Source organism: Dendrobates tinctorius, unplaced genomic scaffold (assembly GCF_039654945.1).
Source record: "Dendrobates tinctorius isolate UK_male_01 unplaced genomic scaffold, ASM3965494v1 ptg000250l, whole genome shotgun sequence".
NCBI classification, from domain to species: Eukaryota; Metazoa; Chordata; class Amphibia; order Anura; family Dendrobatidae; genus Dendrobates; species Dendrobates tinctorius.
Genome location: NW_027361917.1, coordinates 30,060,243 through 30,077,894, shown reverse-complemented (window position 1 = coordinate 30,077,894; position 17,652 = coordinate 30,060,243).

Genomic DNA, 17,652 nt, shown 5'->3' with positions numbered 1-17,652 from the left:
AGGACAGAGAGAGAAAGAAGAAAGAACAGAGAGAGAAAGAAAGAGGGGAAAGAAAGAAAGGACAGAGAGTGAAAGAAATAACAGCGAGAAAAAGAAAGAGGGGAAAGAAAGTAAGAACAGAGAGTGAAAGAAAGAGCAGAGAGAGAAAGAAAAGGGAAAGAAAGAACAGAGAGAAAGAGGGGAAAGAAAGAACAGAGAAAAAAAATAAAAAGAAAGAACACAGAGAGAAAGAAAGCGAGGACAAAAAAATAACAGAAACAGAGAGAGAGAAAGAAAGAACAGAGAGAAAGAAAGAGGGGAAATAAAGAATGAAAGAAAGAAAGAAAGAAAGAAGGAGGGGAGAGAACAAACAGAGAGAGAACAGATAAAAAGAAAGAACAGAAAGAGAAAGAAAGAACATAGAGAGAAAGAGAAAGGAAGAACAGAAAGAGAGAGAAAGAAAAATGGGAAAGAAAGAGAACAGAGAGAGAGAGAAAGAAAGGGGAAAGAAAGGACAGATAGAAAGAAAGAAAGAGGGAAAAGAAAAAAAAGAACAGAGAGAGAAAGAAAGAACAGAGAGAGAAAGAAAGAGGGGACAGAAAAAAGAACAGAGGGAGAGCAAAAAAAAGAAAGAGGAAAGAAAGAAGTAAAGAAAGAGAAAGAACAGAGAAAAAGAAAGAAAGAGGGGAAAGAAATAGAAAGAAAAACGGGAAAGAAAGAACAGAGAAAGAAAGAAAGAACAGAGAGAGAAAGAAAGAACAGAGAGAATGAAAAAAAGAAAGAGTAGAGAGAGAGAAAGAAAGAACAGAGAGAAAGAAAGAGAGGGAAAGAAAAACAGAGAGAGAGAAAGAAAGGGGAAAGAAAGAAGGGAAAGAAAGAAAGAACAGAGAAAGCGAAAGAAAGGACAGAGAGAAAGAAATAGGGGACAGAAAAAAAAGAACAGAGAGAGAAAGAAAGAGGGGAAAGAAAGAGAGAAAGAAAGAAAGAGGGGAAAGAACAGAGAGAGAGAACAGATAGAACGAGAACAGAGAGAGAGAAAGAAAAAGGGGAACAGAGAGAGTGTTAGCGTGGGTGGTCAGGAGCGGGAGCTCCGAGAGTGGACCCTCTGGACCGTGGCACCGAGGGGCCCCGGGCGAGCTGCCAGGTGGAACCGACCCCTATACAGGGACCGTTAGGAGCAGGCCCAGGGGTTCGAGTACCACGGTAGCCGGTACCGAGAGGGGCGGCTCAGGATGGACCGGAGTAAGACTGAGACTGGAGTAGGACGGCAGGAGCACTGAAGACAGGACTGGAGTAGGACGGCAGGAACACAAGGCAGGACTGGAGTAGGACGGCAGGAACAGTGAAGGCAGGACTGGAGTAGGACGGCAGGAACACAAGGCAGGACTGGAGTAGGACGGCAGGAACAGTGAAGGCAGGACTTGAGTAGGACGGCAGGAACAGTGAAGGCAGGACTGGAGTAGGACGGCATGAACACAAGGCAGGACTGGAGTAGGACGACAGGAACACGGGTAGCAGGACTGAGAAGCTGCTGTGAGGAGCAGCCGAGACAGGAACTGCAGGAGCAGAGTGTGCACGATGGAGCGAGGCCAGAGTGTCAGGAAACACAACGATCAGGCACCTCCCTCAGGGGGAAGCGGCCTGATATGGCCCCGTCTGGTCAGCCATTGGTCCAAATGTGCTTCCGGGTCAGGGCACAGCCGGAGCATAAGAAGCAGGAAGGAGGCGCGGCCGCGGCCTATGGCGCATGCGCATAGCATGCAGGGAAGGCATCGGTCGTGGGTCTGTCTCAGGTGACCGCCGCGGCCGTCGGGTGGAGAGAGGCTGCGGCGTGGGAGCGGAGGGCGACTGCGGCGTGGGAGCGGAGGCCGGGTGAGTATGGCGGAGCGGTGTAACAGTACCCCCTCCCCTAAGCCGCCCCCCCGGAGATTAACAAGAAACCTCTTGAGGATACGGGGAGCATTAATATTCTCCCGAGGCTCCCAGGATCTTTCCTCAGGACCAAAGCCCTTCCAATCAACGAGAAAGAAAGTCCTACCTCTAACCCTTTTCACAGCGAGGATGTCCTGCACTTCAAAAACGTCGTCGGCACCCACCGGCTGAGGACCAAGATCAAGCGAGGAATGGAAACGATTCAGCACCACAGGCTTCAGGAGAGAGACGTGAAAGGTGTTCGGGATCCGGAGCGAAGCAGGCAACCTCAATTTGTAGGCAACTTCGTTAATACGTCCCAGAATTTCAAACGGACCGATGTAGCGTGGACCCAACTTGTAGGAGGGCAGTTTTAGTCGGACGAATTTGGAGGAGAGCCAGACCTTGTCGCCAACACGATACGGAGGAGAATCCAACCTCTTTTTGTCTGCATAGTTCTTCATCTGATCAGCGGATCTCTTGAGTGATGTGTTGGTCTCAGCCCAAATCTTAGAAAATTCCGAGGACAAGGCATTGGCCGCGGGTACCTCAGAGGCAGGGGTTATCGGAAGAGGGACACCAGGATGTCTGCCAAAAACAATGAAAAACGGAGACTTGGCCGAAGACTCACCAGCATGGTTGTTATAAGCGAACTCTGCCCAGGGGAGTAAGCTGACCCAATCGTTCTGGTGGGCGTTAGAGAAGTGGCGTAAGTATCCCGTAAGCGTCTGGTTGGTACGCTCTACTTGTCCGTTGGACTGTGGATGGTAGGCCGAGGAGAAGTCGAGGGAAACGTTCATAAGCTTACAAAGCGAACGCCAGAACTTGGAGGTAAACTGAACCCCTCGGTCAGACACAATGCGTCGAGGTAGTCCATGAAGCCTGAAGACTTGATGAATGAAGATCTCGGCCAGCTCCGGCGCTGAGGGAAGACCGGGCAGAGGGATGAAGTGAGCCATCTTGGAAAAACGATCCACCACCACCAGAATGACTGAGCAGCCCGCAGAGCAGGGTAGGTCGGTGATGAAATCCATGGCGATGTTCTCCCAAGGAACCGTAGGGACAGGCAACGGAAGCAACAAGCCAGACGGAGATCTCCGTGGTACCTTGTTCTTTGCACAGGATGGACAAGAAGCCACAAAATCGAGTACATCTTGGCGAAGTGAGGGCCACCAGTAGTGACGTTTGATAAGATCAAGGGTCTTCTTAGTTCCGGCATGGCCGGCCAGTTTGGAGGAGTGCCCCCATAGAAGAACCTTTTGCTTGAGATTCTCTGGCACAAGCGTCTTGCCAGGCGGAGGAGTAAGCCAGTTCACTGGAGCCACGGTGATGATCCTAGTGGGATCAATGATATGTGACGGTTCCTCCGTGGATTCGTGTGGTTGGAAGACCCTGGACAGGGCGTCGGCTTTGGAATTCTTGCTGCCGGGACAGAATCGGAGCTCGAAATCAAATCGGGCAAAAAATAAAGACCATCTGGCCTGGCGAGGGTTTAGTCTCTGGGCAGACTGGAGATAGGCCAGATTCTTGTGGTCCGAGAAGATGACAAAAGGATGGACAGCTCCTTCCAGGAGGTGGCGCCATTCCTCCAAGGCCAACTTGATGGCCAAAAGTTCCCGGTCACCGATCGAGTAGTTACACTCGGATGGAAAAAAGGCCTTCGAGAAGAAGCCACAAGGGTGCAGGCGACCGGAGGCGGTTCTCTGGGACAGCACCGCCCCGGCACCAGTCGAGGAAGCGTCCACCTCGAGTACAAAAGGTCGATCGCTCTCAGGGCGATGCAGGACCGGAGCCGTGGAGAAAGCCCGTTTCAGGGACAGAAAGGCCTCCTCTGCCTCAGGAGACCAATCCTTGGAAGTAGACCCTTTACGGGTGAGCACAGAAATGGGTCTTGTGATCGCGGAGAAGTGGGAGACAAATTGCCGGTAATAGTTGGCGAACCCGAGGAATCGTTGTATCGCCTTTAATCCGACGGGGCGAGGCCATTTGAGGATGGCAGACAACTTCTCGGGATCCATCCTTAGACCAGCGTCGGAGATAATGTATCCCAGAAATGGCAGAGAGGTCTGTTCGAAGAGACATTTCTCGATCTTTGCATACAGACGGTTCTCCCGAAGACGCTGAAGCACCAGGCGGACACTCTTTCTGTGGGACGAGAGGTCCGGCGAGAAGACGAGGATGTCGTCTAAGTACACGACCACACAGGAGTACAAGAGATCCCGGAAGATCTCGTTGACGAACTCTTGAAAGACTGCAGGAGCATTGCAAAGACCGAAGGGCATGACCAGGTACTCGTAATGGCCATCTCGAGTGTTGAAAGCGGTCTTCCACTCGTCACCTGCACGGATACGGACCAGATTGTAGGCTCCTCTGAGGTCCAGCTTGGTAAAGACCCGAGCCCCTCTGAGACGGTCAAACAGTTCCGGAATGAGTGGAAGAGGGTACCTGTTCTTGATGGTAATCTCATTCAAGCCCCTATAGTCAATGCATGGCCGTAGAGTCCCGTCCTTCTTTTTGACGAAGAAGAACCCGGCTCCCGCGGGCGAAGAGGATTTCCGTATAAAGCCTTTGGCGAGGTTCTCTCGGACGTACTCGGACATGGCGGTGGTCTCCACGGGAGACAGAGGGTAGATTCTGCCCCTTGGGGGGGTTGAACCAGAAACAAGTTCAATTGGGCAGTCAAACGGCCGGTGTGGAGGGAGGACCTCTGCTTCCTTCTTATCAAATACATCGGCGTAGGAGCTGTAAGCTGGAGGAAGACCCGGGAGGTCTGGAGGTGACCGTGGAGCGGCCGCCAGGCGGACAGGAGTCAGACAGCGAGCTTGGCACGGGTGCCCCCAGCGGAGTATCTCCCCAGAAGACCAGTCGAGAACAGGCTGATGAGTCCTTAACCATGGAAGACCGAGTAGAATGGCGTGAGAGAGCTTAGGTAAAACATAAAAGGCTATCTTCTCTCGATGTAAGGCTCCGATTTGCAATTCCACCTCTTCAGTGACCAAGGTGACGGTCACCTGTAGCGGTTTGCCATCCACGGTGGCAATCTGAATTGGGTTAGATAGAGTGACTACAGGAATTTGGCATTTGTCTACCTCTTCCGGCCGAATGAAGTTACCCGCTGAGCCCGAATCCACGTAGGCCACCTCGGAACCACGCCTCCATCCTGAAACCAAAAGCACAGAAATCGTAAGGGGTTGAGAGGAATCATCATCATCACCTAGGAAGGCCTCTCTTACCTGACCTAGGTGGAGTCGTTTCCCTGTCTCTTAGGACAGGTGCGGATATAGTGTGACGAATGACCGCAATAGAGGCACAGACCTTGTGCCCGTCTCTCTCTCTGACGTAACTCGGCCAACCTGAGATGATCTATCTGCATGGGCTCACCCGAAGAGAGGGAAGAAGATCCGACTGAACGTGAGCTGGCCGACTGAGTGAAAGGAGGAACTGACCTGGAGGAGCGCCTGTCTCTCACTGACTCCCGAGCGCGCTCCAGGAAGCGCAGGTCAATGCGGGTAGCCAGCGAGATAAGGTCCTCTAAGGTGGATGGGGTATCTCGACCAGCGAGTTCATCCTTTATTTTACTAGAAAGACCGCGCCAGAATGCCCCCACCAAAGCTGCGTTATTCCAGCCGAGCTCAGAGGAAATAGTGCGAAAGCGAATAGCGTACTGTCCGACCGTGAGAGAGCCCTGGTGTAAGTTAAAGAGTGACTCAGTGAGAGAGGCTAACCGGCCCGGCTCATCGAAAACCTTACGAAACGTATCCAGGAAAACCGGGAGACTCGAAACGACCGGGTCGTCACGTTCCCAGAGCGGGTTTACCCAAGAAAGGGCCTCTCCCTCCAGATGGGACATGATGAAGGCCACTTTGGCCCGGTCCGAGGGATATTGCTGCGGCAGCCATTCAAAGTGGAGACTACACTGATTTAAGAACCCCCTACAGAGCTTGGGATCCCCGGTGAAACGAGGCGGCTTGGCTAGGCGGGGCGTCGGATGAGCAGCAGACGCAGGGAGGAGGAGTCGGCACTGCAGCGGCAGCCTGGAGGGCCGACAAGCGACTATCAAAGGAGGCCATGTAGGACAAAATGTGGGTTTGAGTATCTTGCTGCTGGCCCAGCTCCTGTTGGAGACTGGCCAGCTGAGTGGCATTTCCAGGATCGGCCACCTGTAAGGCCGACAAACGGGTGTCCATCGACTTCATGATTGACATAATGCGCCCCTGATTCTCCCGTAGGAATAGCAACTCTTTCTGGGTAGCAGCCGTAGTACCGGCGGAGTCCATGGCCTGATCGTACTGTTAGCGTGGGTGGTCAGGAGCGGGAGCTCCGAGAGTGGACCCTCTGGACCGTGGCACCGAGGGGCCCCGGGCGAGCTGCCAGGTTGAACCGACCCCTATACAGGGACCGTTAGGAGCAGGCCCAGGGGTTCGAGTACCACGGTAGCCGGTACCGAGAGGGCGGCTCAGGATGGACCGGAGTAAGACTGAGACTGGAGTAGGACGGCAGGAGCACTGAAGACAGGACTGGAGTAGGACGGCAGGAACACAAGGCAGGACTGGAGTAGGACGGCAGGAACAGGGAAGGCAGGACTGGAGTAGGACGGCAGGAACACAAGGCAGGACTGGAGTAGGACGGCAGGAACAGTGAAGGCAGGACTGGAGTAGGACGGCAGGAACACAAGGCAGGACTGGAGTAGGACGACAGGAACACGGGTAGCAGGACTGAGAAGCTGCTGTGAGGAGCAGCCGAGACAGGAACTGCAGGAGCAGAGTGTGCACGATGGAGCGAGGCCAGAGTGTCAGGAAACACAACGATCAGGCGCCTCCCTCAGGGGGAAGCGGCCTGATATGGCCCCGTCTGGTCAGCCATTGGTCCAAATGTGCTTCCGGGTCAGGGCACAGCCGGAGCATAAGAAGCAGGAAGGAGGCGCGGCCGCGGCCTATGGCGCATGCGCATAGCATGCAGGGAAGGCATCGGTCGCGGGTCTGTCTCAGGTGACCGCTGCGGCCGTCGGGTGGAGAGAGGCTGCGGCGTGGGAGCGGAGGGCGACTGCGGCGTGGGAGCGGAGGCCGGGTGAGTATGGCGGAGCGGTGTAACAGAGAGAAAGAAAGAGAGAGAAAGAAGAGAGAAAGAAAGAAACAGAGAGAGAAGGAAAGAACAGAGAAAGAAACAGAGAGAGAAAGAAATAAATAAAGAAAGATTCTATAAAGATACTATAGCAGCCTGGCTCCCATTGTAATGCCTACCTGAGTCTCCCGGTGCAGGACATATCATGATCCATTCACATAGCTGGCATCCCCGATACCACGGCGATCCCGCTGTCCACTCTATCGGAAGAGGACATGATGATGGATCTGAAGTATTCCCTGAAGTGCCTCCATGGTTCCGTCACAATCTCCTCATTAAATTACCTCATTTCCGGTCAGCTTCCAGTACATCACTTCCGGTGGAACGTCATGTGCGAGATTTAAAGTGCTCCTCAGGGCTCCGCCGCGTACTCCTGTGTCCGCGGGAAAAGCCCGCTTTGTATGCCTTGTACACACTTGGCTCCGGTCCGTACATCCCATACACACATGGCTCCACTCTGTACACAAACAGCTCCACTCCACACATCCCATGCACACATGGCTCCGCTCCGCATACCCCATACACACACGGCTCCGCTTCGTACACCAAGTACACACACGACTCCGCTCTGCACACCTCGTACACACACGGCTCCGTACACCTCGTACACACGTGGCTCCTCTCCGTACACCTCATACATGCGTGGCTCCACTACATACACATCGTACACGCGCGGCTCCACTTCGTACACATCGTAGACGTGCAGCTCTGCTCCATACACATCGTGCACGCACGGCTCCGCTCCATACACATCGTACACGCGCGGCTCCGCTCCATACATGTCATACACACGTGGCTCTGCTCTGTACACCAAGTACACATGCGGCTCCGCTGTGTACAAATGTGGCTCCACTCCGTACACCTCATACAGACACGGCTCCGCTCCGTACACCTCATACACACATTGCTTTGTACACCTCGTACACATGTGCCTCCACTCCGCACACCTCATACACACGCGGCTCCGCTCTGTACACCTCATACACACACGGCTCTGCTCTGTACACCTCGTACACGCGCGGCTCCACTTCGTACACATCGTAGACGTGCAGCTCTGCTCCGTACACATCGTGCACGCACGGCTCCGCTCCATACACATCGTACACACGCGGCTCCGCTCCATACATGTCATACACACGTGGCTCTGCTCTGTACACCAAGTACACATGCGGCTCCACTCTGTACACATGTGGCTCCACTCCGTACACCTCATACAGACACGGCTCCGCTCCGTACACCTCATACACACATGGCTTTGTACACCTCGTACACATGTGCCTCCACTCCACACACCTCATACACACGCGGCTCCGCTCTGTACACCTCATACACACACGGCTCTGCTCTGTACACCAAGTACACACGCGGCTCTGCTCTGTACACACACGGCTCTGCTCTGTACATACGCGGCTCTGCTCCTTACATCTCGGACACACACGGCTCCGTTCCGTACACCTCGGACACACACGGCTCCGCTCCGTACACCTCGGACACACACGGCTCCGCTCCGTACACCTCGGACACACACGGCTCCGCTCCGTACACCTCGTACACACACGGCTCTGCTCCGTACACCTCGTACACACACGGCTCCGCTCCGTATACCTTGTACACACACAGCTCCGCTCCGTAGACCTCGTACACACGTGGCTCAGTACACCTCGTACACACACGGCTCCGCTTCATACACCTCGTAAACACGTGGCTCCGTACACCTCGTAAACACACAGCTCTGCTACATCCACACTGTAAACCCCTCCTGACCCCCTGTCTCAGGCCCTGTCCAATGCATCCATGCTGCACAATTACACTATTTGTACTCTGGGTCAATTGATGCCACTTTTCCTGGTGTCTGCCCCTAATGTGAACTGTTAGGGTATGTGCACACGCTGCGGTTTTGGCCGCTGCGGACCCGCAGCAGTTTTAGCTGAGGTGTACAGTACCATTCAAATGAATGGTAAACAAAAACCGCTGTGTAGACGGTGCGGAAAAATCTGCGCTGATTTCCTGCGGTTTTGAGACCGCAGAAAGAATTGACATGTCAATTCTTTCTGCGGAATCCGCAGCAGGTTCCTATCTCCACCATTGTGGAGATGGTGAATCCGCAGGACCAAACCGCAGGCTAAACCGCAAATAATCTTTTGACCTGCGGTTTTATCTACGGTTTTTGCAAAATCCGTGCGGATTAATCCGCAGCAGATTCCGCAGCGTCTGCACACACCCTTTAGGAAGCTTTTTTTCCCCCTTTAGCCCTTTGCGAGATGTGTTTCCGCAAAGAGCAGTGCTAGTACGGCACACCGACACGCGGCCTCATGCTGGGTGCCATGATGATCAGGTGCGGATGTCAGATGTATGTGACAGCTGACACCCTGCAGCAATACCTACAATCGGTGGTAGCACTGATCGTGGGCATTTAACCCCTCTGATGCCGCTGTCAGTGGTGGCATTGGCATAGAGAAGCATCGCATAGGGAGGGAGCTCCATCAGGACAACAAAATGTGATTGCTCAAATGAGATTGACTCCAAGATGGTCGCAGGGTTCTTCGGGGTCCTGCAGGTAAGGTGGCTTGTGAGCACCTGCTGAGAGCAGCATGCCTCCTTCCCTGCCTGTCAGATCACTGATCTGATGCTCTGCAGTGCAGAGCATCAGATCAGTGATCTGATGTTATACAGTAATGTCCCATACTGGGAAAATGTAAAGAAAAGTAAAATAAAAAATATTAGGGTAAAAATTAGAGATGAGTGACTTTTCCTTTTTTCGGGTCGAGTCCGATTTTCATGAAACCCGACTTTCTTAAAAGTTGGGTCGAACGAAATCGGCCGACTATAGGGAATATATGTTAGTCCCCATGGATGATGCTCCACTGTCTTATGGGCCCAAATAATGCTCCATAGAGTCCATATATAATGGGCCCCATTTGTAATGCTCCAGTGTATAATGGGCCCCGTAAATGCTGCTCCAGTGTCTGATGTCCCCCATTTGGAATGCTCCAGTATATGATGGGCCAAATGGATGATGCTCCAGTGTATGATGGGCCCCATATATCATTCTCCAGTGTATATTGCTCTCTAAAAAATGCTCCCAACATTTAAAAAAATTAAATACCTCTCCTCGCTGGGCACTGCTCTACTCTGGACTCCTCAGCATTGCCATTTTAAAGCTCTCTGCACTTGTACTGTTTCGGTAGAGGGCATACAGACGTGCTGTCATCGTGCTCTGTAACCTGAATGTCACTGTCAGGAAAGGCAGAAGATGTCATGGCAGTGGAGCAGGGAGAGGTAAGTATTGCAAGCGCTGTGGCCCTGAGCAAACATGGGGGGCACACTTGTGGGCGACGCCACTGGCTCACTGGCTCAGGGCCTCTCATAGTACGATGGTATGTCTGATGGCGAGTGGGCCCTCCCACCAGCAGAGACACTTTTGCGTACTATGAGGGGCCCTGTGCCTCTGCCGTCGCCCACGAGTAAGACCCCCCACCAGCTCAGGGAATCGGCACTTTCATAGGCACCTTCCTCTGTGTCACCGTGTAAGGTGGTATAGTATGTGGGAAGGGGCACCTGAGTTTCATCAGTGTCACATTCTGGCTGTGTAGAGTGCGAGGGGAATGTAGTGGTCTGGGTCAAAGTACCAGCAGAATCATCTAGCAGTGGCTGTGCATCAGTGCACTACATCTCCGACTCATGTTGGACTGGGGAATTCAGAATTTCACTTGATAACACAGGCATGGCATGTGAAAAGAGCTCCATGGAGTAATCTGAACTGTGGGCTGCCGCATCCTTCAATTTTAGTGGGGGTGAAGGAGACAAGGAAAGGGGTGGTTCCTGACCAGAAGCCTGCACTGACGACTCAGTGCTTGCATTTTTTTAAACTTCAGAAGAGGAGGCGATAGAGCTGGAGGCTTTTTCAATAATGTAAGGCAAAACCAGTTCCTGATGCTCCGGCTTTAAAAGCAGTTTACCTACTCCCAAAAAAGGGAGCCTTAAAGGCCTTCTTGTGCCAGCTGATGATGCAGGCTCAACACCTCCAGCCTTACCTGCTATTGTGCTTTAGGCACTACCAGCAGATGCACCACCACCACCATCAGTACCAGCTGGTCCCCCCACACCCACGTCCGTGGCTTTTTCCACCATACGTAATAATTTTTGTGAAAATGGACTCAAAATACCAGCAGATATATGGTACTGTTTCAGAAGCAGACAGCTCTATACAGTCTAGGGATAATTGTAAATCTCCGTATATATTTCATGAGTCAGACACAGATGGTCACAGGCTGAGTATGGATTAGACAATAATATAAAAATTTGCAAAAGGGTACAGTATCACTAGATACAAGGTATATATAGTATAGTTTAAACGTACTGAATCTCCGTATACATTTCAGGAGGCAAACACAGATGCTCTCAGGCCCAGTATGGATCCGAAAACAATATAGAAAGTTGAGAAAGGGTACTATGGCGCCCCTGAGGGTATGGTCGCCACAGAGGTACTGCACCTCATCCAAAGGTGTGGTATCCCACCCTCAGGTAAGGAGGGATTACCACTCGGGACTCCTAACCCTGCACTGAACACACACAGTAGTTAGTCAGTGCTTTCTGGGTGTACCCGGCGGGAGGATGGCCTCATCCCAGACTGACTAGGAAAGGGTGCTGGGGGTTAGTGTGGAAGATAGGTACAGTGGGAGGAACTTAGGTAGTGGATTGATTGTGGGCATCCAAACAGAGAGAGCAAGCTGACAGTTGATGGGTGGAGCTAGTCTGAGGTAAATGGATCTTTCTAGAGAGTTGTCAGTCGGTGACAGGACAGAGTAAGAGCAGGATTGCTGTGAGAGGGGTGAGGGTCAGAGAAGAGAGAAAAATCTTGTCCAAGCTCCTAGACTGGAAGGAAGTGGTCCTTGGGGCACGGGAAGTGCAATAAGCCACCTGTGAAGCCCGTTTCTGGAGAAGGAAGGAGCAGGCCTCGTTGGGGAAGGTGGCTCCTGAAGGTAGTGGAGAAATACAGGGTTCAACTAGAAAGACGGAGGCTGAGGTAACTTTAAGTGCCTCAGTCACAGCCGCATTCAATACTCAAAAAGGCAGCAGTTGGAATAAAGGACCCCGGAGCCTGACCCACGTCACCCGGTGTGATCCGTGGCTGCCGGATTGGGACACTGTTTGCGAAGGCGCACAGCAGGAAGGAAGGGAGAGATCAGCGCAGAGACACAGCCTAGAAAGGATATACAAGGAATACAAGTAGGAGTCTTGAACAGGTGTTCCTGATCTACCTTGGAGTTTGCCGGACCCCTCCCTCGGATGACACAGTACCAATTGGGTCATCTGGTGCACAAAACTTTTGAGGAAAAACTCAGAAAATGCACCCAAGTGTGTCCTTCATGTCTTTTCCAACTCACCTGCTCACACACGCTACACTCACCATCACCATCAACAGCTCACAAACAACATCTCATCTGCCCTGGGATACAGCTCTGGCCGTGGAGAGCTTCATCATCTTGGCTGCTTTAACACCGGCCCAGAGGATCTGCATTGAAGCGTCGGCTACTCTAGCCGAGTACCACGGGTGACGTCACGATCCCCCTTTTCCAAATTTATTATCATACCATCTTCCCCCTCATCTGAAATGGCATCTTCTTTACTGGACTCCCAGTGCCACGGACTGGGTCCCAATCACCACCATACGCTCAGTATGGATTTGACAATAATGTAACAAGTTGAAAAAGGGTACAGTATGACCAGATACAAGGTATATATAGTATAGTTTAAACATTCAAAATCTCCGTAGACATTTCGTGAGGCAGACACAGCCGCTCTCAGTCCCAGTATGCATTAGCCAAGAATATAAAAAGCATACAAAGGTTACTGTATCACCTGATACAATGTACATATAGTATTGTTTAAACATTGTAAATCTCCCTATTTATTTCTGGAGGCAAACACAGATGCTCTTAGGGTCAGTATGGATTACACAATATAAAAAGCAGTAAAAGGGTAATCAATCAGAAGTGTACAGCTGCATACAGTGTTGGGGTAATTGTAAATCTCATTAGATATTTCCAGAGTCAGAAACAGACTCTCACTGGCTCAGTATGGATTACACCCGAATACAAAAATGAGAAAAAAGGGAAATGTAATCGAAACGTACACCAGTATACAGTGTTGGAGTACTTTGAAATCTTCGTTTATATTTCAGTGTCAGTCAGCCAGTCTAGACTCTCCGCAAGAGGAAGGTAGATGGATAAAAGTAAAGACGTAAAGTCAAGTGATTTTAGATGCTTTGGAATTAGTAATCATGGGAAAACCTCCCAGGAGAATTCGCAGAGGCGATGCTGACCCTAAATAACTTTAACTGTGGATACAGCTAAAATGCAAGTTATTGCAGAAAGGGTTGCTGTATCGCAGTAGCGTCGCTCCCATCACCGTAACTCGTCTCCATCAAATTGTGATCACAGGGAGAGCTGTAGACATGGTCCTCACTACCTATCATGATCTGTCTGGTCACTTTGGAGTGCAAAACACACAAGCCACAGGCCGTAGGGGATTCTATTGGATTAGCATGAGAGGAGACATTGAAAAATGGTGGCAGGAATGTCACACGTCTGTGACTATCACAACTGTGAAAGGTGACCATAAAGCACCATTGCATCCGATTGGCAGTTAACGTCCATTACAAATGTTAGAAATTGGTAATCTGAAGGTAGAGGCCAGTAGGACAGGACATAGCTACATCTTAACCATTATCGCTCAGTACACCAAATTTGTATTGGCCGTCCCTGTGACGGATTTAACTGGCCATACTACACAGCGGTGGAGCAGGGAGAGGTAAGTATTGCAAGTGCTGTGTCCCTGAGCAAGCGGGGGGACCCACTCGTGGGCGCCGGTACTAGCACAGGGCCCCTCATAGTACGCCAGTGTGTCTGACGGCGAGTGGGCCTCCCCACCGTCAGAGACATTTTATTGTACTATGAGAGGCCCTGTGCCAGTGCCGTTGCCCAAGGGTGGGCCCAGGTGTTGACCCCGGGCTTGGGGTGGGGGGGCAGCCCATTTAGTGTGGTTTAAAAAATGGCAGATGTTGATGTGTAGGCTGGACTTTCAGCTGCTGCAAATGGAGGAATTGGAGAAGTCAAAGGAAGAGGAGGACAAAAGCGAGCCTTTCTTCTGGCAACCTATGAGATCCAGCAGCACTGAAGACTCTTTCAGATAGCACACTAGCAGCAGGGAAGCAAGCTCCTGTAAGGCATATTATGCCAATTCAGGCCATGTGTCCAGTTTTGAGGCCCAATAATCAAAGGGGAATGACCTGTGAGGGAGAACCTCGATATGGGAGGAGAAGTAGTTTGTAACCATACTTGACAACTGCTGTCTCCTGTCACTTACAATCGATTCTGTATTAGATGTCGTGTGCGCGGGACTTGAGAAATAAGACCACAACATGGTCAGGAAACCCCTGTCTCCAAGTTAGTTCAGCTGTGTGCCCCATGAACACCTCTTCCATTTTGCCCACTACGGCTCGTGGGAGAACCAGCTCCACTGCTGTGTGCTGTGAATGCCTCAAACAACCTGTTTACCAGAGTTCTTTGTTTGTTAGCCAATATTAGCTCTAGGTTCTCCTGTGGCATGATGTTGTGTAGTTTGCCTTTATAGCGTGGATCGAGGATGCTGGCCAACCAGTAGTCGTCATCCCTCATCATTTTGGCAATGCGGAGGTCCCTTTTTTGGATCCACAAGGCATAGTCACACATGTGGGCCAGTGTTCCAGGTGTCAATGCTGCACTGCCAGTGGTGGGTGGAGGAGCACTTTCTGGCAAATCCACATCCCTCCAGTCACGTACAAACCCTGTACCTGACCTTGGCATGCCCACATGTTCTCTTGCCCCCTGAGAAGCATCCTCCTGCCCAAAATAATCATCCCCTCACCCTCCTCCTCATCTTCCTTTTCTTCCTCCACCTCGTCCACGCCAGTTCCCTGACCAGACAATGGCAGACTGTCATCAATGCTTCCCTCCTCCTCCTCCTGTTGCTCCTCAGCTGCAGACGCCTGCTCCTTAATGTGCATCAAAGTTTGCATGAGCAGCCTCATAAGTGGTATGCTCATGCTTATGATGGCGTTGTCTGCGCTTACCAGCCGTGTGCATTCCTCAAAACACTGAAGGACTTTACAGAGGTCTTTCAGCTTTGACCACTGCACACCCGACAATTCCATGTCTGCCCTCAAACTGCCTGCCCATGTATCCTCCCACAAATGCATTATAGCCTGCCTCTGTTCGCACAGCCTCTCAACTATGTACATGGTGGAGTTCCGTCTTGTAGCAACGTCTATGATTAGGCGGTGCTTGGGGAGGTTGAGTGATCGCTGCAGCTTCTGCATATGACTGGAGTGGACGTTTGAGAGATGGATGTGCGAGCACAGTCTTCGCACATTATGTAGCAGGGCTGTTAGCTCTGGATAATTATTTAGGAAGCACTGCACCACCAGGTTCAAGGTGTGAGCCAGGCAAGGTATGTGTGTGAGTTTTGAAAAGGCTGTGGCTGCCACAAAATTCCACCCATTATCACTGACTACCTTGCCTGGCTCAAGATGTAGACTGCCCAGCCATGACTCAGTTTGTCGATGCAAGTAGTCGGCCAGTACCTCCGCCGTGTGTCTACTATCGCCCAAAGACATCATTTTTAAAACAGCCTGCTGTCGCTTAGCACTCGCTGTTCGATAGTGGGACACCTCTTGTGCAACACTGACAGATATGGATGGAGTGCTCGTGCAACTGCGCTCTGTTGACGAGCTTTTGCTTCTGGAGGAGGGTCGAACGCCTACAGCCATCTGTTTCCTATACCGTTGGCTAGGCAGCACTGTTCCACTGCCGCTGTCCCCTGTGGACCCTGCATCCACCACATTAACGCAGTGTGCAGTGATTGACACGTAACGGCCCTGGCCATGCCTACTGGTCCATGCATCTTTTGTGAGGTGCACCTTTCCACTCACTGACTGTTTTCGTGCATGGACAATGCGGTCTTTCACATGCCGGTGGAGGGCAGGGATGGCTTTTCGAGAAAAGAAGTGATGACTAGGTAGGTCATAGCATGGGACAGCGTAGGCCATGAGCTCTCGGAAAACTTTGCTTTCTACCAAATGGAAGGGCATCATCTCTAATGAGATCAGTTTGGTAATGTAGGCATTCAAAGCCTGTGTACGCAGATGAGAGGATGAGTACTTTCTTGTCCTACTCAGAGTGTCTGGTAGCGTGAGCTGGACTTGAGATCTGCATATGGGGGAACTAGCATTGGACATGACGGATTGAGAAGGGGTTGGTGATGGTGAGGGTGTTGATGGCCTAGATTCAGTGTTTCCGTGCGAAAATATTGTGATTCCCTCAGTGCTTTGGCCTAGCGCCGACACCTCAACATTTCTTGATGGTGGTGTGCTTAGCGGTGGCCTTACAGTGGGGGAAGTGATGGAGCGTTGCTGGCTACCTTCAGTCAGAGCAGGTGCACATGTGCTACCTGAGGTTTTGTAGTCTATCCACGCTTGCAAGTGCATGTTGGTTAACTAGAACTACTGATGGAGTCATTTTGACTCCTTTCGTTTTTTATTTCTCTTCTGTGACTGCATTTTTCAGAATTCCGGCTTGAAACTCGGTGACTTTTCCTCAAATATGATGTGAAAAAAGATTTTGTGAGAATAAATAATTTTGGTGAAAAATTTGCGCATTTTTTTCAAAATTTACCAAGAACTACTGAAGGGAGTCATTTTGACTCCCTACTATATTTTGAGGTCCTTTTGTCACTAAATGTTGCTATAAAGTTTTTTGCATAATTTTTTCACTCTGTCTTATTTACCCTGATGTTCATATAGATGTAGTTCAATTAACATGTCAACTTTTCACATTTTCCTTGTGTTTTACCTGCTTGTATTACTGTGTAATACTGAACAAAATAGCTTGTTTACTCTAGGCTCTTATCTTATCAGATTTGATGAGAAATCTACTCGATCGGAGAGACTGCAAACGGACAAGTTTGCTCTATTTTCTACTGTGTGGGACAGGTTTATTGAAAATTGTATTGCGTGTTACAAACCTGGCCCATACATAACGGTGGATGAGCAACTTTTCCCAAGCAAAACTAGGTGTCCATTCACGCAGTACATGCCTTCCAAACCAGATAAATATGGCCACAAATATTGGCTAGCTGTTGATAAGGAGAGCAAATATCTGGCAAATGGCTTCCCTTATCTAGGCAAAAGATGACACACGCCGTGCTGAGGACCGTTTAGCTGACCATGTGGTAATGAAGTTATTGGACCCGTTTTTGAAAAAAGGTCGCAATGTTACAACCGATAATTATTTTACTTCAGTAAAATTGGCTAAACAGCTAAAAAGCAAAGGAACAACCATCGTGGGAACACTGAACAAGATAAGGCGAGAAGTGCCTAAAGAAATAAAATCCATGAAAGAGGAATTGTACAACACTAAAGTGTTTAGAAATGAAGACAATTTTAAACTTACAGTATATCAAGGAAAGCCCAACAAAAATGTTGTCATTTTGAGTTCCGTCCATCCAGATGTTGTTGTTGCGTCTGATTCCGCTAAAAAAACTCCAGAAACGGTAAAGTTTTACAATGAAACAAAATATGGAGTAGATGTAGTGGATCAGATG